Here is a 23,135-nt window from a genome sequence, read left to right as displayed (position 1 = left end):
AAAAATAATCGTGCAAATCTTATTTCAACTTTAGCGATTCCGTTAAAGCATAATAAATCGATTTTTAAATACCAAATTTATTACGAACCAAATCAAATATATGTATTATACATGTTATACTAATGTAAATTATTCGAGCACTAGTTTTTACGAAATGCGACAATATAAATAGAATACGAATATCATAAAATATAATTTTCAACACTAATTATCATCAATAAAATATTTAATTAGTTAATTAGTTCGTTTATTATCTCGATAGTATATGTTAAATTGCACGAGTAATGCGCGCGTTCGTGTTTAAATTACAAGTAAGAATGGTAAAAAGTTTAGACTAATTATGCTATTGCGGGTGAGAAACTATTTTGAAAAGTGTTGTATTACCGCGCGCGCAAAAAAGAAAAGAAAAGCGAGCTTGCACGAAGCGTCTCTCCCTTTTTCTCCCCCAATCTTTTTACTTTTTTCAGTCTTTTGTCTGAAACATCTTCTTGTTTATTGTTGGATTTGTTTTATTAATACTATCTCAATTATCGCGAGAAGTTGTTCTATTATATTTATTGTAATTTTTGCTCTCGCGTTATCATGCGTTTAATCAAAAATAGCGCTCAAATTACGTCACGACTGCCATGTTTGATTTCCTAAAATACAAGGAATCTCGGGAACGAATCGCAGTGCATTAACGCATCCGAAGTTATGAGAGCAACTCGATGCTCTTCGCGTTTGTTTACAAGTGCTTTGTGCGCGTTTATTTCGGAATACGTTGGTGATGTAGATATAATCGCGATGTAACCACATTGTAAGTATCAAAGAATCGATCGGTGTGATTAGTAATATTCGCGAATCATCGCGGTTATATCGCGGTAAGAAGGAACCACTCGTCTCGTTCGAGTTGCAACTTTATTCAAAATAAGTACCAAAAATCATTGGGAAATTATTATATTATGTTTCACGCGATCGAATTAAACCGGAATTTCGATCGAAATTATATCGCCTTTTAGAGTCTTACGATCGAGAATTTTTTTATTGAGAAAAATTTCAAAGGAGAATCAGCGCGCGCAGCGCCATCTGTCAGTGGAAGGCGCGAACTAGGAACCACCTCACGGCGCCGGCGCCGCGCTATCCCCTCCCTTTCTCCCGCCGGCGAGACAGTCAGTCAGTCGCAGCTGACCGATGGGAGCGTTCGGAGCAGTTCCTTCCGGACCGGGTTTCGCAGTGCTCGCGTGTTCGTGCGTGTTCCGCGTACACTCGTGCGTCTCACGACCGGTTCGTTGCGCTCATGTCGTCGCGTCGCGAGTGATCTGAAGACATCGAGAAGCCACGGCGTGGAGGACAAGGGCTCCCGGAAAACGCGCGTCTTCTTCGTCGATTGCGAAACGGTGAAAGGCGAGACAGACGAAGACGACGTCGACGACGGGTCACACGGCTCGAAGTGCCACGGTCAACATCGAGTGAGTACCGATCATTGTTTTCACTTCTAACCAAAGATATTTCCTGCGATTATTCTGCCAAGTATATATCAAGTAAATGATTGTCAAACTTTGCCCGATAAGTTTCGCTCCATGATCCGCGTAATAGACGCGTCCTATTTATAGTGATCGCGACGCACGAATTCGTTGTCGACAGTTTTTTTCGTGTCGCGTTGCGTGTGCGAGATGAAGATGGTGCGTGTGTACATGCGTGCGGCAGACACGCGCACACACGACGTTCTCACGGCTCGGGGTGACTGACACCTGATGCGTCGATGACCATGCCGTGAATAGAAACGCGGAATTCGTCTATTGAACGGCGACATACATTTCTCGCGGAGCTTCTTGCGTAAGATCCGCGCGTCGTTAGTCTCGTTTCGGAGAAAATTATCGGAGCTCGTTAGCCTGGAGACGAGAAAATCGTCGGGTTACGTCACGCGACGTTCGCTTTTTTTTCAAACGGAGGGAAGGACTCAAAATTCAGAGCCAGCGTCAGATGGCGTCGTGTCCTTGCGCGAAGGACGATTCGCGCGACGCGCAATTTCCCGGAAACGTATGTTGGCCGAATCGTAAACAAATTCCACATTAGCGAAAACTCATTAATCAACAACCGAAACTGCGAATGAATCCATTTCGAACGGAAATGGATTAATACGTATATATATTTTATATACGCTAATATATGTATTTGTAAATACGTATTTTAAATCGAATATATATATATATATATATATATATATATATATATATATATATATATGTTTTTCCTTTGATTGAGCTGTATTTGTAATGTTGAAAGTCGACGTGAATAGGTCTTAAATTCTGATGTATATCTTGGGAATGTAACACGTAAAACATGACTTATCAGTAACGGTTAACCACAAGATTATTTTATATGAAGCGAGTAAAACACTTGTATATTTATTTATGATATTTAAATGCAACGGCTTGATTAGTATAAAATTAATTGATAATATTATTTATACAAAACTGATTAAAAACATTTGGATGCAGTTATCCAGCCAACCATTAGTTTTTTTATTTCAAGATTTTTATTACAAATTGTGCGTGAATGTATCAGGTACAATTTGCAATAAAATCTCGAAATAAAAACTTGGTAGTTGGTCCACATTGCATAACTCTGCGTCCATTTATTTCTTAACATATATAAATAAGTAAATAAATTTCGCGGTAAAATACTTTTTTCATGAAAATAACGAAAATATCATACATGTATCAAATTCTAATTCAACTTTATTTAAAATAACTTTTTCAAAAAAATGTTATTTAAAATAATTTTTCAAATATCAATCTACGATATCTTATTCAAATCTAAATTCGATATTAATATCCTATTCAAATCTGTTTGAAATTAAACAATGAGAGATTAATAACTCCAGTACTTATTTTCATCTCCGAATCTTATTTTGTAATAAAAAAAGTCCTTTTGTCAGTGTAACTTAACTATTTTACTAAAAGTTGATTTTAAATTTTACCTAGAATAATGTTTGCTCATGACCAGTTCTGGGAGTCTGTCTATTTTGTCACAGCACATTCGCGATGTCGTTCTGTTGATTTTTAGATTTTTATCTAGTATTTTAGATTTTACGTGAGAGAACCAAAAGTATCGAAAAAATTACAATTACAAGCGAAGAATCATAGAAACTAAAATTATCTGAGTTTTAATAGGTTTATTCATTTAATATTGATAAAATTTCTTTTTAACCAGAATGAATTTTGCTTTTTAATTAAAATGTGCAAGTGACCTGAAAAAAAAAAAATATTTTATAATATAAACGATGGAAAACAAATAGAAGCACAAATATTATTATATTCATTTGAATAAACTTTATTCTTCTTTAAAGGTTGTTTCCAACATTTCATTTAATAATTGCAACTACATTTAATTTAAATAATTTATAATATTGTACATGTTACAAGATTGAGAGTGTGTGTACAGTAAATATTTCTATTTCTCACTGGAAAAATGCACTGTAAATTTATTAAAAATTCTGCAATATTGAAATTATAAATGAACGGAATTCTTGGATACTTTATGTGAAATTTAATTAATATTAGTAGGGGAGAAATTCTATCTATTTTATGACTAATTCGGTGAGATTTCGAATAAAGCTATTTCGTGAAATTACATCAATATTTCGTGACTAATTTTATACAGATGTTTCAGGCATTTCAGATACATATACAGACATTTGTAGACATATATATTTTGACGCACTATTATGCAATGCCGTGCTAATTGATTGCATTACAAATAAAATATTTGCATACGTTTGGTTTGTTAATTCCTGTTGATGTATCGTCAATAAATATATTTAATGATTAATTAATTTGAGACGCTACGAGTTTTAAGTTTTGTTTTAGCGACTAATAATATATGTATAATCGATAATTTACAATATTTATTACTCATTACATAATTAATCTTAAATTAAAAAAACATACAGACACAAGCATCACTTGATTACAGAAGCATGTATAACTTCCGAGATTTTGAATTTTTATTTTTTTAGACATATAATACAAAGTTTATTATTAAATTGAAAACGATATATACATATATAATTAAACCGATATGTATTGATTGCTTTTAATTCAAATTACATATTATTACAAGATCTCAACGATTGTAGCTGAAAGTAATTCGAGTTAAAGCCCACTCGAGATTGCAAAATAATCTCTCATAATTACACTCATTAATCGACTATACACATGTCATACTAATTTGTCTGATTAATTTACCTTATCGGACGCTATTGTAAAATAAAAAGATAGGAAATTTAATTTGAGAGCCGCTCGCGCAAGATTCTGAATTAAAGGTACGTACATATATATATACATATCTCTCTTTATCTCGCGAAACAAAGCTCATTTATATCTTTCGAGGAAAAGTGCCGCAAATTATTCTGAAGGTGCCGCGAAATTAACCGAGCTTCTCTCAGCTAACACGGTACCGTATGAAAGACGCGGTGAAGCTTGGAAACGGCACGGAAAATAAATACACGGCGCATACCGCTAACGGCGCAGTGCCACGGTAAGTCAATATCATAAACGTTATACGGGCTAGCGAGCAAAAACAATAGTGCGAGCACCAAGAGTGAGAGAGAGAGCTTTAAGGGGTAGAGGGATAGAAGAGCGAAATAATCCAAACGGAAAACCGCCGAGTCGTTTTCCGCAAGCTTTACCGGAAATTATCGTTTACTTCTTCATCGCTCGCTGGTATTAAAAGAAGCGCTATTAAATATCCTATGTGATTATGGCTAATCTGTAGTCGCTGTACTCGTTGCTCTTTATGGGAATATCCGGAGTTTTATACAAAACAAGCTGTATCTTTTTTTTTGTTATCACAGTTTCCGGCGACATAATCATTCAACGTTTCATTATGATATCACTCGCTCGATCGATGTTGAGTTGCATACATAAAATGTCGGCTTTATGATTTTCATTTAATTTCCGGGAAACGCAAGATACACGTAACTAAGATAGAGAGAGAGAGAGAGATAGAGGATTTATCAACATTCCGCGGCGCGTTTTTTTTAAACGTTGAATTTCAGACGGTAATTCACCATAGAATTGGAAATAAAAATTTATTCATTACGTACCGCGAATTTATACGATATATGAATTCTGATTCTACTGAAAGTTTGCACTGTAAATAAAGTTGTGTCTCGAATATTACTGGCTCGTCTATAAAGTTGGCTCGGGAAAAAAGACATTATCGATTGTTCCTAATGATTTGTACGACGTGGCGCGAAGCTTTATAACTGCCTTTCATTCGTATATTCCGCGATAAGAATAATTAACTACTTTAACGCTTGTCGTACGCGTATTGCATCTAAGAGGAGCTTATCGCGACCGCGGAAATTATTTCTTATTCTCTGCACCGGCGCTCTACTTCGTTGCGGTCTTATAAACCGCTGATAAACTATGTATATGCATTTATACGGTACACATATACCGTACATACATGCATGTATAACCATATGTATAACCGTTTAAAAAGTCTTGTTGAAATACATGCACGACGACGGGTAATTTAGTCCTGTGCAATAACCGCTTTAAAGTATAGAGCCGTTTAATTCGATAATGTCAAACTGCTAATATACGAGCGCGATGATAATAATTTAACAGCGAAGAGCGTAATAATGCGTTATTGCCTGTGATAATTTAATCGCGCGGGAGATGTACGTATATAAAGCGTAATATTTGAAAGAAAATGCATTTACGTATCTCGAGTAATTTGCTCTTGTCGTAACATGACGAATCTGTTATCTGCAAATTGAGTTGTAATGGAGCGGGATATATGTTATTCTATCGCTGCAAGAGTAATTATTATTCCAAAGTGATGTATGTACTCTACTAGGAATATAGGCCAACTTTGTGCCTCAATATGTACAGCTCGTTTTGGACGATATATAATCTTTGCCATAAAGTTCGAGATACATAGAATTAGATTTATATTAATTATCATTTTCTATGCGCACTTATAATATAAAATATGAAAAGTATTTAAAGAGAACAAATGCATCATGAAATACATATCAGGATTAAAAGATGTAATATGCATGACGCAAAATATTAATAGAATTTTATATATCGCGAATTATATAGCTATTACATGTATAAAGCGAATTTTTAAGCAAACGTTAAATAATTTCCGATTCAATTTTTTCCACGCGCATACTGCTTTTAGCGAAAGATATTTGTTGCGTAATTAGCTCGATGGATCCTTGATAGTGTTCTTGGTCGTTTGAATAATAGTTGCGAATGTTGTAAGGTAATATCCGGATCACACATACGCGCACACAAAGTTAATACCCGAGTAATCTCTCGCCATTTTGAATCGTTAACGCGTATATACGTGAAAATCCAACAGTGTCCTTGTTCCCGATGTTTGAACACGGGGGAGGACCACGGCGTTAGCTACCCATAAATCAAGGCGTCGCGTCGCGTCGACGTGGTCGCTTCTATGTCCGTGATACGATCCCGTATTCGATACATGCACCCTCGAGCGGCAGCCTGACGCTTTCAGTCTCCCCTCGAGGAGAATCCGAGGGTCTCTGTTGTCGAGAATAACTTGTTGCGGATGACGACGACGAGGACGTACGTCTTTTGTACTCGATGCATCAGAACTGATCGAACGCCGGAACGCCGGATAGCGGTATTCCGCGTTATTTCGCGTTAACGATATATACATATATATCCGCCTGTCTAGATCTTTGCTCGTGAAAGGAACATAACGGCGAGAGCTGATGAGCTTCCGGTTATCAGAACGGCACAATGGGGCGGCTCATTATTTGGACGTAAACTCCGGACGGATAGTGATACCTTCCTGTTATCGATTATATATCCGTATATGCAGTTGAAAAATTTCTGTTCAATTTTATATCACGTCCTAAACGTTCCACAGAAATGTTCGTGTTAATTTAACATTATGTGGATATGTTAAATGGAAACTTTAAGTAATTTAAAATAAATTTGGTAAAAATTAACTGAAAATTCATCCCCACTTATAAAATAAAAATTCAACATTTTTTCTGTAAATTTTAACCTAAATCGTGTCACAGAACAGAACATATTTATTATGTAAAATTAAAGCTAGATACACATTGTTATTTTTACATCTTTTTTCAATTGTTTTAATAATTTAACACTTAAGTTCAATTAACATAACAGCAATATGGAAATTAACACATGAATGTGTTAAATATTTAACATAAAAATTTTAACAGGGACTGTTTTTAATAAGAAAACACAAATTTTCCTACTGTGTACAGAATTTGCAAAAAAAAAAGAATTAGAGATATTAAATAAATAATGAAACGCGAAAAATTCTTAAAACAAATGTATTTCTTGAAAGCACCTTTGAAATTCGTCCAAAGATCTTTGCTCGAAAAATTGCGCGAGAAGCATGATGAGATATTAGTCTCTTCGTTTGGCTATACACTGGCTACACTTCAGAAGTTATCTCTTCCTTTCCAATATTGTACAAAAAAGACAACCTCTGAACTAGCATAGCCAGTGCAGTCAAATCGAACAGACTTATATATTATCGTGATCGGCGTAAATATGCGAGCGCAGTTTCCGCATAGATTAATCTCTCTCGATTAAAGGTCGATTAAATGACCGTTAAAACGCAGCGATGTGAAGCGCGCTCGCCAGGGAAGAGATCGGCGAAACCGCACAAGCTGCAACGAGCTGCAACGAGCTTTGTAAACCGCCGAATCCTGTGTGTGTGCGCCGCGCCGTATATTCGCCAACGATCATTCACGCTAGTTCTGTTTCCGATAGTTAAACTCGCGCTGCCTGCCTTACGCACATGACGTAAATCACGGGGGCGCAATCTCGGTATCTCGTAATTTATGAGGTAAATGACCTCTGCGTCGCGTCAGTATAGCGAGGTCGAGAGGGTGGCGTTACCGGAAGGGGATGCTGGCAGGAGGGTTGATTCGGAAAGAGGATTCCGCGAACTTTCAAGCTTCAGCGTAACACTCGCCTAAGTAAGATAGAATGCAGCGTCCTTAGTAACTATATATATGTATTTCGTTATGCGAAACCGATGCTCCGAAATACGGCCAGGATATTAGCGCGATTTGACAGATATGCCGTTAGATTCATTTTCCCACTCGCGATTTTTCACTCTCGTACTCGTGCGAATAAATTCATAATCCTTCGCGATACGTGGCCGTCTCATGATAATTGATTCGTCATATATTTATATATATATTTATTATGCGTTTTATTTTTCTCATCAGTGCGATTGTACGGAATATGCTAGCAAAATTGAATTCGCGTTTTAGACACATTCAATATTAATTAAATAACAGAAAAAATTATTTATAGGAAAGTATAAATGACGCGTAAAAACGCTTCGCTCAGTTTCGCGCTCGTTCTAGAATAGAGTTACGGGAGATGTGAAAATAGATTAATCTTTCGGGGTAATCGGGTTTCGACACTTTTGTGCCAGGGAAAAACCGCGTTAGTTTTCGACAATGAATATCGTTCCCGCATATAAACTCGGAACATCGTTATAAATGATGAATTAACGATACAAGCGGTGAGCGCTAAATTAATTTTGACGAAGCGATTAAATCCGTCGTAATTTGCCTTTTTATTCATTCCGTCAAATTTAATTAATTTGTCGAAATTAATTTTTCCGCGCAGTCGAAATTGAAATGAAAAAGCCGACGTTTATGGACATACGCTTGGACAGGACGATGCGAAGTGCGATAATTTGCGACAAGAGCTGGTTTTGTCCCATTTTCTACACTGAAATTCTTGGGAACATATGCTAGTTAACAGTCGTTAAGCTTGTTAATGAATCGTCAACCGACTGATGAACGCGATGTACGACGGGTCTCTATTTAATAGATCGTATAATGCGTTAAATGTACCGCTCTTCCATGCCGAGAGGGTCGCGAAATATTCAGCGTGAGAAAAATCGTGACATATTTATTTTTGAACTCGTGTCGTCTCGATGTACCGTGAAAAATCTCTCTCTTGCCCACGCTCTATATAATTCTGCGCTTGAAAGACGTAAAGAGACGTAAGTCGAGAAATCCGCAAAATATCAAAGTCTCTTATTTACTTTCAACTCTGTACTTTCATATACATGTTTACAATTAAAACTCGTCTCTCTTGACTGTGAATTTATTCTTAATTTTCTTTTATTTGACTTAAAAATGCATACAATTTCGCAAGAATTTTTCAAAGAAATGTCTCGGTCTGCGAGTTGAAATGACTAAAAACGCAAAGAAGTCGATAAATTTAAAATTATTAATAATTAGAAATGAACATTTTGCTAATTGATTTTAAGGGATAAATATTAATAAGATGTATTAATAATAACATATATATTTATTTATATTTACATCATAAACTATAAATTTATGTAAACTTTATCTTAAACTTTGAATTTTTATTCAAATTTTAATTATCTCAAGATTTTTATGTTGAATTAAAAACTTATGAGAGAAAAAAAATGATCTATTAAAGTTTTGCTAAGAAAAACTTTGCTCTAAATTCAATTAAAATCTTGATTCTACTTTTTTAAATATTTGGTAAAGACTCTATATATGTCACCTTTTAAATAGTTTCTTAATTTGAAGAATATAATTTATTTATAAAAGTGTTACTATTTTCTATCACAATACAAGATTCATCATATTTAAAGCGTTACGTTTTAACGTTATTATAATTTTGTTGAATATTGCATTTATTTTTTAAATGATTTATTTGCATAATTGTATTTCGAAACTTGTGGGTCGTTTGGAATAAATTCACGAAGAGCTTACTTTATTACATAATCTATATAAATTTTCCGCATCCTACGACGATGCAAAAATGTCAAAACCGATAATTTTGCGCTAATTTCTTTTTCGCCTTTGACACATAATTTAATGTTCAACTGACACGATCGCGATTGTTAATCTAGCTAGGTAGATACGTGTCGACTCTTAAAGGGCGCATTAGGGATGTAGTCGAAGCAGCGAGGCAGACTCGAAATGCAATAACGCGTAACTGCATTCGCGTTACTTAATTCAATTACGTGTACAAGACGCGCGTGCCGCGAATCGCGCATCGAAACCAGTTTCCACTGACGTAGTTTCCACTCCACTAATTTCCGTTCGAAAGTGTTCATGGTCACACGAATATAATGACATTTGTGCATTACTTACGATGACGACGACGTTATTTTGTGCGGCGAAATTTTCACTTGAAAAATTCATTCGTAAAGTATATTTCCTTGTTCCGCAATAATAAACGCGCGGAATTCCGCATATAAGAATATTTTTTTACTCTTTTCAATATTTTTTTTACTCATATATATATTTATAAATATTTGGTTTTAATTTATAAAGTTACGGCTATACACTTATTTTTTTTTTAAATAAAGGGAAAGATTTTTTTTAGTAAAACGAGAATATATCGGTAAAATATTTATTTCCGAATTTTTTTACAACTTTTCTCATATATAAAAGTAAAAATAATCAGTCTCGCATCTCTCTCTTTCTTTCTCTCTAGATGAAAAGAAAACAATTAAAATGAAAGCAATGATGTGTGAAAAGTGCAAATCCTGTTCGCAATGGTTTACTTTACATAATTACGTCGTTAGATCGAAAGGATATACATTCTCTCGGCAGCTGATTGCAAGTGGAAAAGGAATTTCATTGAATTCTAGCGGAAAAACTTATATAAAATCGCGAATTTTTTTTCTAAGAAAAACCTCTAAATTTAAAATCTTATTCCGTTTACACTTTTCGTCAAATTTCGCACATTCATTATATAAATTTACGGATAATAAGTTCGTGAATGCAGTGAACGCATATGTATATATGTATAAAAAAATGTGCACTTGCTTGCTTACTTATTTCACCTGATACACTCGATAGACGATCGGAGGATCGTTTTCCAAGCACTTTCAGCATTTTTACCCGGTGATGTCGTAGAAAATGCCATGCAGAAGGTTAACGTAGACGCAATATGAGAGGCAGATGCGGAATTTTCTTTCTTGCGCGTCGCGCGCGAGCAAGATAGACGGCATCGTATATTCGCCGAAGCGAGTCTCTTAAACGTTAATGTTATGCAAACGCGAGATACGACGAGACGGGGGACAGACGGGGTTCGCTTCGTTTCTCAGTCTTGCATCGCGGAGTGTCGGATTATAGATAAGACGGAAGAAGTATCGCGCTCGTTCGTTACCATTGCGATGGTAATGAAATGAAAACATCAATGAGAGCTGCCGGAGAAAAGCGAGTCGCTCTTAATATAGGCACTTGAAGTGAACGGAGGAAATGAGAAACGCGCACGAGAGGCTACATATTATGGGAAGTGTATTATATATATATATATATATATATATATATATATATATATATCACGCATAAATAAAAAATTATTAACTAATTCTTTTTTTGTTTGTTAATTAAAATCACTAGTCAAATGACAGAAAACAGAGTAAAGTCTTTGTTGTTTCCGTATCTTTCGCAAATATCGAGGCATTTATTCATATCCGGTTTACATAAGTATTCAACGCCGCTTTACACGTACCACGTCGTCGTGCGAAAAACTGATTTACTCTCCTTGTCTTCGGAGACACGCGGAGAGAATAAATAAATGTTTGAATTAGCTTACGTCTCGCGAAATTTTTACCAGCGTTGCGAAATATTTTTGAATTCCACGACACGAAAGTATTTCACTTCTGCTATATTTGGACGGAAAAGAATATACTAAGTTGCATAGCTGTTACTAAAAAAAATATATATATATATATATATACGCAGAGTTACAAATATTTCGAGGGTCCTTAAATATTTCAGTAAATATTTTACTGCAGCATGTTATAGGATGCACAAACAGAGGCACGTAGAGTATGACAAATTAATGCCTCTTGAAATTTTAACGTCCGATACAGATGTACGAACATTATCTCTTGGAAGTAAATTACTTTTATAAGTCACAGAAAAGTGACTAATTAAATTTGAAAATATTAAATTTATCGTACAATTTAAATGAAAATAATAATAATAATAAATATATTTGTAATTTGTTTTCTCATCTAAAAAAATATTTTTAATCAGACGGTTAATCTGAATAGGAGATGTTAGCGTGTTATTAAGTAAGAGTAATCCAAGATAAAAGTATATTAAATTTTAAACGGACACGCAGGTATTTTATACCCGCGACAGCGAAGTATTTTGCGTGCAAATTCGCTTGACCTGATTAAAATTTCATCGTAACTTTTGGTGACTTGTGCACAGTTGTGGGGTCATAGATTTTGGCGATTGCGCACGCCAAGCTGTAAACCCGCGTGAGAGACTCGCTCTTTCGTGTATGCGCATGTCGCGTGTTTATGCTCCTTTGTTTTAAGATATATTTACTCGTGCCACAACCTTACATCGGGGCTAAAATAATGGCTCCATATATTGTCCCGTTTGAAGATTAGCATGCGCGCGAGATAATTCGTAAAAGCAGCTATTCGTGAGACGTGATGCATTCAATCTCGGTCACGAGAGACGAGATTTCGAGATATTTCACGGAGCAGTGGTCCAAAAAAAAAAGTAATCATCGAATGAACGAGAAATACTAGAGATGTATGAGAAAAAAATGAAACGACGAGGAAAAGCTTGTGGAGTTACGCGAACTTTTGAAAAGGATTTTCGGAGAGACGAAAGTTTAGGAAATATTTAATCCGCGAATTTTTCTCAATATGGAAAGTATTTCTCATAAAAGTGCATCTGCATAATTGGAAGTAGAGTCCGCTAATTACGAGGAAACATTTTACGACTATAATAATTCAATTTCCGGGTGAAAAAAAAGAGATTGTCGCGTCCAGCAAAACGCGATTTCTCTCAGAAAAATGTCACACAGGATTTCGCGAGCGACACATTTATCGGACGCGATGTGTTACAAATGCCTGTAATGTGGCTCCAGCTTCCAGAATAATGGGTGACTCGCGATAAAACAAACAAATAAAAAAAAAAAAAGAAAAAACACGCGACTTTCTAATTCTACTCAATTAACAGTTTAGTTAGCATTTCGCGCTAGTTTGAGATCCGATTGGATTTCTGTTTTTGCGGCACGAAAATTGGCACCATTTGCCGGGCTACACAGGCCGACCGTGGACAAAAAGCGAGATAATTGGATTCTATTCGGAGGATCCGTCTATAGCGCCGCATTCCGTCCAGAGGGAGAGAAAATTCCGAATTACACCGCGCTGCGAGATGGATATCGAGATTACGGCAAATCTCGTTTCTCAGATAATGCTCTTGCGATTATGCTGTTAGGTGTGGTACCGCTCTTGGCACGTTCTACAGCACTCATTATGTCGACCGATCGAGAGAGAAAGCGCGATAGAGAGAGAGAGAGAGACGCGAATAAAGTCTTTGACCTTAAACTCGAATACGAATCCGCGTGATGTAATGTGTATTGGATCGTTAACCTGCCTCTGTTCCCAATATTCATCCATCGCGTTCTCCCGCTTATTTGTTTCTCGCGTTCGATCACGCGAGACCGGAGAGATTGTTGGAGCGAAGTCTCTTTATTGTGTTTCGATCGACAGAACTATGTATGTTCCGTGTCCCAGATCTGCCTGGTTCCATTTCTATCGCGAAGCCACGAATACAAAGTATTGTAATTCTCTGTTGTGCACAATCTCTGTAAAGTTCTTCCTCCATATATGACTTATCGGTAATATTTTTCGTCAAATATTTTTCTCGCGTGACTTCACGAAATTGCTGCTTCTAAAGAATGGACAATGATATTTATATCGAAATCCACATTTGCGATATTTAGATCGAAATCTGTATTTAATTCTGTCATTTTTTCATGAAATTTTAACGATACAAATAATTGAGTACAAGCAACTATTTTATTTAATTTCAAATAATGATACGTGAATTTTCTATCTTTTTATCAGTAATTTAAATATACAAGTGACACATCTCTCCATCCATTTATCATGACTGAAAACAAATGACAAACGTTTTGCGAAAACTAGGACGTATATACTTGTATAAACGAGTCACGTCGTTTTTGACGTGACACATAATATCTGATTATTGGAAGACGTTTGTTTTATAAGAGCGTTCCATAAAACTAAGACTTTCGGGCTTCGTCGTCGTTTTGTACGTTACGACCCGACAGTCGGGAAGGCATCGATTCCAAGCATTTTTCTCGAATCCGGACCGAGAATTTCTTCAAAAAGTCCGCGATTCGGAGATAGAATATCTCGGGCAAATTTCACGGATCAAAAGAAGTTCTCGCCGAGAATCCTCCTCCTCGCTCAGTCGCGTCCCATCGAGTGTGGATCATATGAATTTCCGGATAAGTCGTCGTCGCGGTCCGGAACGATAATGACGTCGGGCGAACCGCATCCTAAGGAAGGGTCGGGTCCCGTTGGATCGTCGCCAGATCGTTTCCGGGGTCTCGGCGACCGCGGATATTCCGCGCGGCGTCTAGCAAATATTAGACAAAGGAAAGGGAGAGACGTCATCCTGTCCCTCTAACCCTGCTGATTTTCCGTCGAGTATATAGGGCTATAATGAACCACCCTCGCTGATATTAACCCTCCAGGGTGTTATGTCGTGGCGACCTTTACATAGCGCTCTGGGACTGTTCTCTAAATACTCGAGAAACAGTATACCTGATTATAGTTGGCGAACTACACTTGCCGAGAATTTCTCCACAAAACTTCCTAAATAGTACGAATGAATCGTGTTATATATTAAGGCACTCCGATAGAGCTCATATTTCTGTTGAATTTTTAACAAATATCTCACATTTCCAAACCCACAGAAATTTGTGTGTTAATTTAATATAATACGGATATGTTAAAGTTAAATGATGACACAAATTCTGGGTTAATATTTTAACATAAAATAAATGCGAACTTGAAGTACACTTAAAATAAATTTTGTGCAAAATTAGCATAGTTGTAATGTAAAAGTTAACTAAAGAAATGTTAATTTTATATTTTATCATTCACACTTACATTATAAATTAAAATCAACATTTTTGTGTTTGTAAATTTTAACAGATAAATCTTGATACTAATAATACGAAACATATTTATTGTGTAAAATTAAAAATAGATGCACATTGTGTTTTTTTTACATTTTTTTCAGTTGTTTTAATAATTTGACATTTGAGTTCAATGAATACATGAATGTGTTAATTATTTAACACAAAAATTTCACAGAGCGTTTTTAACAAAAAAAAGAAACCACAAGTTTTTCAACTGTGTAGTATTAATATTTATTTACTTATAAAAGAGAAATATTGCAAAAATATTATAAATGTTAGAATTACCCTTAATCTGGTGTAACAAAAACATTTTTTATAATAATTCACCGAATTACTATTATGTGCATAATTTTAATTTGCTGAATTTCTATTATGCACATAATTTTAATTTGCCGTACTTTTTTTTATGTATTTAATTTTAATTCACTGAATTTCTATTATGTACATAATTTTATCGTATACATAATTTATTCTTGAATTTTCATTGTGTTTTAAATTTTGATTTGCTAAATTTTTATTATGCACATAATTTGTAGGTATTCTTAAATTTATATTATTATATATTTATAATTTTAATTCATCAAATTTCTATTATGTAGGTACATAGTATTAATTGAAAAATTTTATAATTATATTTTTTAAATGTTTAAAAATGCGGAGCACTAAAATTTTTTTTTAATTTTCTGGGAGGGAATTACTGCAGTTACTTCTCTTTTTTTCAATTAACTAACATTAAAATGTTATTTTTGGCAAGTTTTAAATTATATATATTAAAAGTTAATATAAAATTTTAAGAAACGGCGCGCGCTACGCACGCGCTTTCGTTATTCGTTTTTTAAACATACTCTGAAATATAAAAGTTTTTTCAAGTTAAACATATGTAAACTGAGATATTATTAACATCGCTAGGTTGTTTAACTTAAAGTAGAGTTTCCTCGAGAGCGACATGTTTCTGCATGAAGATATTTAACATTGAAAATTATAGAGACGCAAGCGGACAAACTTCCGCTAAGGATGTTAAATTTAGCGAGGTTCTCTCTTGTCGTTATCATTTAACCACTATACGGTAGGCTATCAAATAAACCGCAGTAGGCGGGCGATTTCTCTCTCATTCTCTCCTAAATCTCTGCCTACCTGTATACTACGTGTTCGCGTACTTTACGATCCTGCTCCTCCCTCCGCGACGTGACAGACACGCGTACACGACCGTGTCCCGACGAGATTACAGAGACGTCCCGTGACGTTTGCGGGGCAATTTGCGGTACAATGATTGCGAGCCTCCGCGGCTGCAAACGAGACGACACCCGCACTTGGGGCACCGCCCTCCAACTTCAGCGTGTCGTGTCGTGTCGGCGGCGAAAGCCGCGCTATTCCAAGAGAGTGCTTATTGTTGCTCGAGATAACTCTCTTCCAAATGAGAGTGTCGCGTTAACCTTCAGCCCTCGCCTTCGGATCTCTGATTGTCAGTCGCGTAAAAAGCTCTTGGAAGCCTGACATTTTCACCAAATTTCATTCGGGGGGTATTTTTGCAGAATTATTAATTAATGATTTAATTTAAGAGTTTAACAAGGCTCTGTATTATAAATATAAATTTAAAGTGTGAGACAGGCAATAAGAGCCAATCGCGGAAGACAGTGCGCTATCCCGACGAAACTAAATTTTTTTGTTAGAATTAAATTTTACTTGGTCACGGCCAAGATTTTTAAAATATGAAATAATCTCATGTTTGAGATTTAATTTCAATAATCCTTCAACCCCCCTACGGAAATAAGTAAATAAATAAATGCGAGAGAAAAATATAGATCCGAAAGTCGCTGAATCGGGAATCGAACCCGGGATAATGATTTAACGTTACGACATCCCGTATAATTATTATTACGGCGCGTTTTAATAAGTCTTCTTCTCTTTTAAATTACCCTCGTTACGACAGAGAAGGAGGGGCCCTTTTTGTCTTCTACCTGCGAGAGGGCAAGTATACGCGCGCGGTTTTCTCGAGTAATCTACGAGCGTTAAACGTAATTACTATTACGAGCCGTTACGAAATACCCGACCACGGGGTGGTGGGGGGGGGGAGGGTGGCCAGGTGGAGGGAAGGGGGATGAGAGGCTGCTGACGCCCGGTAAAGGCTGCGGTTTTCGGTCCGGGACAGTTTTGTCGCGCGCGTTTCGCGGTTTTTGCGGCGCGCCGCGTGCCGGCTTTTCGCCGACAAGGGAACGAACGGCCCCTGCTAACGATGGTTAACGAGCCCGAATGAACGCGACGCCGACGTATGCAACGCGCGACAGGAGCCCCCTTCCGGATTCTATGCTAAATTCATCTGTCAACAACGCGCACGGTTTACGTCCGCTGTGATTTTATCCATATACCGCCGGAAATAATCCGCGTAATAATAATCGAGCGACAACGTCTCTGTCCCGTGAATCATTTCTCGCGAAGAGAAATAATATGTGTCTATCGATACTTCATCTCTCTAAATTTGTATTTCCATTTATATTTGTACACACGGGGAATTTTTTTCTAGAATTTATTTTGGAAAATTACATGGTAATTGTAGGACAATATATAAATATTGGAAGAATTTTATAAGAATTTTCTCCGATTAATATTTATCACAATAAAAATACACTAAGCATATTTTATATCTTATTGTAGCAAATATTTTTAATCAGAGAACCTCTTGTAAAAATTTTTCCAATACCATATTGTTCCACGATTACCATGATTTACAAGGTAAATTCTCAGAGAAAATTCTCTCCGTGTGGTAAAAGAAGAAATAATATTGATTGTGTGACGGAATAGATTTTAATGAAATGAATAGACATTTAGAAAGGAATCTATTGAAAAAAATCAAATTTTTTAATTTATAAAGTATAGGTGAAATATATAAATGATATAGGTACACCCCCTTGGAATCAGTAAAAAAAATTAATTTGCTCGTCTTTCGAATAAACCCTGGAATTTATTTGCATACTTAATATTTGAAAAAAAAATTAAACTTAAATTATAGTAAAAAAAAAAAAAGTAATTATTTTCCCTCTGGAAGAAATCCTGCGGACGCCCATGTAGAAGTATACGTTTAAAAATATATGTCCTGGAGGAAAGATGTATATGTTTAAGATAGGTATATGAAAATCTATTATGTAATCGCGCATCCCGCAATTTCATTCATATTACTTATGCTCTCTTCCCATCTCGTCCAAGCCGCGTGCGAGCCCATCAGTTTCCGCGACATTATACGATGAAGGATTACCCCGTGTCGCCTCGGTTTCTTCAGCGTCACGGTGAAGATGGATTTTTTTTCGCCGACAGCGCGGAAGCTCGTTTTACAGAGAGACGCGCAAGACGCGAGACAGCGGAGAGCATTCTCTTCGTAAGACGAAGTTGAGAAAGTCGAGGACGGACAGAAGTAGAGAAAATGGAAAAAAAATAGACACAGAGAGACGAAAGAAATGCAGCAACACCTTGTTATTGCGCGACACCGTCGAAAACGAAATATCGTCGGAGAGAGACAGAATATAAGAAGTCGTATCGGGTGGACGAAGAAAAAAGTAAGAGATCGAACATACACGCGAATTGGAGCTCGATTCCCTCGTTATTATCTTAGGCGAACATGTAACGATTGCACTCGACTGTACGTGAAAAATCGTATCATCGAGAGAATTCCATCCTCTGGGATTCCATCTCGTCCGACAGAACAAGTCGATACGAAGAAAAATTCGACACGACGACGACGACGACGACGATGGTGTTCGTAATATTGCTTACGCGAGGAGAAAACGGATTTGATAAAATTATATCTAGATTGTTTTGTCATTTCGATCATCGATCTGTTGTCTCGAGTGCAATCGCTTTTCCGACGCTAAACTTAGTTCTTTATCTTAGGAAAAATGAGAGAGAGAGAGAGAAGGAGTAGAGAGAACTAGAGGAGAGACAGATCTACAGAATTGATGGTTTGCTCGCAAGTTCATGGATCTGATATCTGCTAAATTACATAAGTTTGTTAGCACGTTTAACTAAAGTTACATTAATTTTGCGCCTCAAGCCGTTTATAACTCTAATGTTTGTGGAATTAAAGATATCTTCAATCTTAGAAAATAAGCGCAAAATATGTTTCTTTCCCCAAAGGCAGAAGGAATATTTGCAACAGCATATTTCTGTTTGCAAAGAGATAAGAATTTAAATAACGAGGATAATGAAAATTCTTTGTCGCGCAAGATATTATCAGCGGAACATTATCGATGATATCGAATTACCAAGTAAATATTTGATATATTCGCAAGTTGAGGATATAAAGTTTCCTCGTCGGGAGATCGACGCGACGTCTTGACGCGAAAGGAAGGAGTTCGGGACGAAAGTCTAGATGGAATTCGATCCCGCGAGTCGGAAAATGGCTAAAGTGGCTAATTGGAATCCCGGTGTCGATGGTATTAGATGGTTCGATTTGCTCTCTCGCTGCTAAATGCGGTAAATTCCGCGAACGGGCACGCGATTCGTTTCTCGCTCCTCTCGATCGGCGACTCTCGAGATATCCAACTTCTCCACCCTCGTTTCAACCACCCTTTTGCTCTTGGCACACAGTTTGAAACACTTCCTCTTCCTCGCCTCACCTTTCATTTTTTCCCCCGTCGATCTTTTTTTTCTTCTCCTCACCCTCGCCGGCTAAATTCAATTTCGCCGACCGGATCGATAAGTAATGAACAGTATGACGAGGCACCTGATCGAGGCGGAGTTACTTCCGGTTAATGTCCCCCATCGGAGCAATACGTTTCGTGAGGCTTCGTTACCTTTGAAACGCTCGGGTTTTAATTTTGCCATCGATATTATACACGTTGCTGGCATTTTTCTAATAAAATTATAAAATAATCAAATAATAATATTTTTTTCTCTTTTGCATCTTTGAATATTATTCCGTTGAATCGATTCTCTCTACCAGCGTATATATAGTATTCACCACTTATATATACCATATATATATGTATATTGACAGCCTATTCGCGATGGAAATATTTTACCGTTTGATACTTAATCATTTTGATAAAAAAAATAGAATATTGAATATTGAAATATACGGATCTCGTTTCGTTCGGCGGAAATAAAATCTTCCCGAATTTTCGAAACGTTCACCGAACGTTGCATTAAATAAATAAATTCAATCTTTGTATTTCGTATTTCGATCAGATTCATCGATCGTGTCGATCACTGATACAGGATAAACGGAAATATTCGTTCGATAACATGATGTGCCACGGAGAAACTATATAGTTATCATTGACCTATGACCTCTTGTTTCTATTCTGGGCCAGATTTTTAACGATATCTACGCTTCCATTTCTCGATATTTATTTATTGCACCGAATAAAAATATTTACGGTATCTAAATTCCAAACTGCGTATATATACAATATATATATATATATATATATTTTAAAGTTGTAAATTTATTTTACAAAGTTTAGTTGCAACGATATACAAATATAATAAATGTTGCACTTCTATATCATATTAAAACGACAGGTTTCTCCGGAATTGATTTTTACTTCAGGAAAACATTAAACACGAGAAGAGATTTTCCGGTTTTTAATTTAGACGAGTAATATTTTCCTGGAACCAGAGTGTCTAGCGGTCAGGGAAATCTGGAAAACCGGGAATTGTCAGGGAAAAGTCAGGAAGTTTTACCATTTATCTAGATTTTTTTACATTATTCTACATTTATTAAATAAATATAAACTATTCCTTGTCTCCCAGCTCGCTAATTTTCTGTGTTAAAAATTGATTCATCTGCGTGTTTGTTCATTTATATTTTCATCGTCGTGTTATTTTATTTCAATATGTTTGATAGAGACAAAACTAAAAAATTTGATATAATATAAATAAAAAAGGTGATTGTTTAAATAGTTTATAGTGACATGTTCGTTTCGATTATTGTATACATAATGCAGATTGTATAACTGATTTACATTTTTATTTTTTTAACTTCCGAATCTTTTAATTGATTTATCATATATATAGATATATATGCAAACTATATATTTGGAAAAAATAATACTAAAAAATCAGGAAAAAAAATTAATTTCTGGTCTTGGAAAAAGTCAGGGGAATTTTTTCCATGGAGTCTGCTGGACACCCTGGGAACAAAGAAAAATAAAACCTTTCGTATATCGGTTAAACGAAGAATAACAACACTACGAGCTACACACTCGGTACATCATCCCCGGTGCATTTGCACCACGTCGAGTTACATCGGTCACTCAAGGATGCTACGGAGACCGTCATTAGATTAATTAAACTCGCTCGCCGAGGGTCGTCGGTTTGTACGGAGGTGCGACGATCGTTACATCGGGAACAGGAATAGTGTCCTGTCGGTCGGACCGGCGATATAACGAGGTTAATTAGTCCGGCGGACGGAGGTAGAGAGATGGCTGGATCCCGAAATCCTTCTATTAAAGTCGTCAGCTGCATGCGCCATTACTGTCGTACGGTCGTCGCATAACTCGAATCCTCCGGTTTGTCCTATCTCCGGCGTCCTTCGCAGTCATATCGCTAATTCGCCGATTAGCTTATACTCTGTTGCTAAAATGTCCGACCGATTCACCGTCTGAAATCTCCGAGACGATGCGCGCGAATATACACGGTGTGTTTCCAAACACTCAAACTACATATTTCGCATCTTTTTTTTTTATAACTTTTTCTATTTATTTCGTTCTTTGTTAATTTTTCTGCAATTATTTTCTGTGATTTTTCTGAACCATTCATATATTTATATATAATATATATATATGAAAAATTAGAAAACAAATGTTAATACACGAGACGAGAAAAAAGTCGATATCGATGAAATAAAAAATAAAAAATGTGGTGAAAAATGCTCTCTGTGCGATTAAAACGAATAAGAAATGAAACAGATGTTATGAATCGGGAATTAAAGTCAATTATTGTTCGGTGTCACAGGTGACCAACTAAAAGCGTCGTTGATCACCTGTGGTGAAGCGTACTTGTGCCCTTAAGATTAAACGACCCTGTGGAAGCTGTAAATCCGACGGGAAAGCTCGAGGGTGAATGTTTTACAATTACGACTATCACGGTATTCTATACACGCAAACACACGTGTGCTATATCTCGGCAACAACTCGGCGCGATAATTTCGAGTTGTCAAGTACGCGACGTCGCGTGTATGCAATAGCGGTATCGCGTATACTCTTTCTCTTTTTAATTGTTCCCTTTTCGTTCGAAAATATTTCATGTAGAACGCGGCTCGAGAACGTCGGTTTGCCGGAAAAAATGACATCGCCAGAGCGTTACCGCACCCTTTTCCGCCGCGACAAAAAAAAAGAGAAACACACACACACACACACACACACGCGTATATATACACGAATCCGCGGCGCTCGTTATTAATTTTTTTCTTTTTCTCTGCACTTTTTCACGAACTATGCGCTTTTCCTTCGTCGTCTCGCGTCGGCGAGAAATTTCGAAACATTCCACTTAAAAGTGGCATCCAGCCAGTGTTACCGCGGGAAATATCCTTCTCACTTTTTCCGTCACGCGAGCCGTGTCTAGAGAACGCATTCCTGTATGACATGGGACAAGTCGAAGCGGAAATTAGAAATCGATTTTTTCGCGAGCGTGATTAAAATCCCATGAAATTTTGTTCGTCGTTTCGTTCGTAGTTTACGTCGTAGAAAGGCCAGCATTGAGAGAAAATTGTTTCGACGAAACAAATCTGCGCTTCGATGAGCACATTAAAATAAATATGACATCGATCGTATAAATTACACTGGTATAGTCTGATACTGATATTTTGTATAATTAATATGAACAGTATTATAATAACTGAAAATATACACTTTTACAATATATAATATTTGATTGAAAATTAATATAATATTAAGAGGAAAAATATGTATTTTATTTTGTTTGATATATCATTTATAATATGCAATATTTTTTACTATTAGTAATTTAAAAAAAATTTAGTAATTTAAAAAAATTTCAAGGAATTTTTATTATTTACACTCTTTTTGCTAATTTACAATTATTATTAGTGCATCTGCATCAAGATAAAATGTATTGTCTCATAAACACAATTTGTTTTTAATTTTTTATTCTAAAATTGAAAACGAAAAC

At 36.1% G+C, this 23,135-nt stretch overlaps 1 protein-coding gene across 1 annotated transcript in view; it reads left to right on the top strand.

Annotated features, from left to right (window-relative positions):
* The first annotated feature begins 1,133 nt into the window (after positions 1-1,133).
* The window catches only part of Tpst (tyrosylprotein sulfotransferase), a 90,466-nt gene continuing 68,464 nt past the window's right edge, over positions 1,134-23,135 (top strand). Inside the window, 1 exon segment of the mRNA XM_029316085.2 lies at positions 1,134-1,448. The gene's annotated coding sequence lies outside the window, so the exon portion shown is untranslated.

Source organism: Nylanderia fulva, unplaced genomic scaffold (genome assembly GCF_048542155.1).
Source record: "Nylanderia fulva isolate GAGA-0341 unplaced genomic scaffold, ASM4854215v1 Scaffold21, whole genome shotgun sequence".
Classification (NCBI taxonomy): Eukaryota; Metazoa; Arthropoda; class Insecta; order Hymenoptera; family Formicidae; genus Nylanderia; species Nylanderia fulva.
Note: the sequence above shows the minus strand (reverse complement) of the source record. Positions and strands in the feature narration are given on the sequence as shown.